The sequence below is a fragment of the Arachis ipaensis genome, chromosome B09 (assembly GCF_000816755.2).
Source record: "Arachis ipaensis cultivar K30076 chromosome B09, Araip1.1, whole genome shotgun sequence".
In the NCBI taxonomy this organism is placed as follows: domain Eukaryota; kingdom Viridiplantae; phylum Streptophyta; class Magnoliopsida; order Fabales; family Fabaceae; genus Arachis; species Arachis ipaensis.
Window position 1 is genome coordinate 33,099,226 of NC_029793.2, and position 1,898 is coordinate 33,101,123.

A 1,898-nucleotide genomic window follows, 5' to 3' on the forward strand; every position below is an offset into this window, starting at 1 on the left:
GTCTTGGATATGGGCCTTTGGATCTTGAGTTTGAAGCAGTTATCTTCTGCAGTGGGCTTAGCTTTACTTGCAGAGAAAAAGTGTGAAGTAGGAATGGTCTTTAGCTCAGGACGTTAGTGGCGTTAACGTTCAGTGAGAATTGTGGGTTCGAGAACGTTAGTGACAATCACCTTTTTCACTAACGTTCATCACCCAGGGATGATCCACATTAACTTCAACGTTAGTGGCACTAACGTGACCACTAACGTTGCCTCTTGGTCCTTCGCACACGTTATTGGGACTCAGCTTTCCCAATAACGTTGAAAGTCTTCCCTTCCCCATACGTTAGAGTCCACGTTAACTAGGTTAACGTGGCTCTTAACGTAAGCTTGCCAATCTTTCGAGAACGTTAGTGACACTTACCTTTGTCACTAACGTTCCAATGTGCCCCTACTTCCCACGTTAGAGTCCACATTAACTAGGTTAACGTGGCTTTTAACGTAGCAATGATAGCCATTTCCAACGTTAGTGACAAAGGTGAGTGTCACTAACGTTGGCTCATTATTCCCTTATCCACGTTAGCTTTCACGTTAACTAAGTTAACGTGGGAGTTAACGTTGCTCACATTGGCTCATTCCAACGTTGGCGATTCTTGCTCCCTCCACGTTAGCTTCCATGTTAACTAAGTTAATGTGGGAGTTAACGTGGCTCATTGTGGCTTAGCTCAACGTTAGTGACAAAGGTAAGTGTCACTAACGTTGGCTTCTCTTTTGCTTCTCAACGTTAGAGTCCACGTTAACTGAGTTAACGTGGCTCTTAGCATGGCCAATTGACAATAAAGAAAAGGTCAGTGAAACTGGCCAAAATGCCCTGGCATCACAACACCAAACTTAATGCTTGCTTGTCCCTAAGCAAGTACTGGAACAAGAGAATGATGAATGGAATGCCAAGAGAAATGAGTCATTATTGTGGAAGTCATGTCCTTGGTTTTATGGTGGTTTCATGCATAGTAACTTAGGTTCATTCCTTCACTGGCTTTCAGACCTTTATCATGTCCTAGAACACTCACTTGATTGCATTCCATGAGAATTTTATTCATTGATCCTTTTTTGTTATTTCAGGGCTTGTTTGTGTTCTTAGACTAGGTGCTCTATGAGGGGGCGACTCTTTAAGATAAGCTTTTAGCCAGCACTCCCGAACCAGTTGGTTCAAGGTGCTAGGTGTTGAGACACCCCTAAGGACTTACTCCCCCAAGTCTCTTTCCCCCATACATACACACCACAGGCACATGGTTTGTTTATTTTCTTTCTTAAGACCTTGGTGTCCAGCACCTCTTTGGGTTACTAAATGTTTTGTAACAAGGTTGCTCTTGATAGTGGATTTTCAGTTGATAATCTCGGGTTAGTTAACCCAAGTTACCAAGTGATGAAGCACTCCTATGAACTTATTCATCCAAGCAGATCCTTGGTACAGGAGCACCACAGACATATCTCTCAAGTTTCAAACCCTTGGTGCCTAGCCTTATTCTTTATTAACTTTTCTTTCTTTTTCAACTCTTATTGTTCTTTTCCCCTTTTTCCTATTAGGATCTTTTTATTTAGCTAGTCTCATGGGGTGTGTTTCAAGCATATGATTCAGGACAAATAGTTATCTTCCCACCCTTGTTGGTGAACCAACTTAGCTAACTTATGACCACATCACAAACTAAGGAATTTACTCCACAATATGAACTCCACTCTGGTGTTTGATAACACACATTCTCTTTTTATTTGATTAGAAAGGACAAGCATACAAGTAAGCAAGATGGAATAGGAAACATGCATCTTGACTAGTAATCATAGACCTAAGCAATGAAAAACTTAAAGACAGAATTTAAAAATCTAAACTATCATGGAAGCATGTTCTATTTCATACATGAT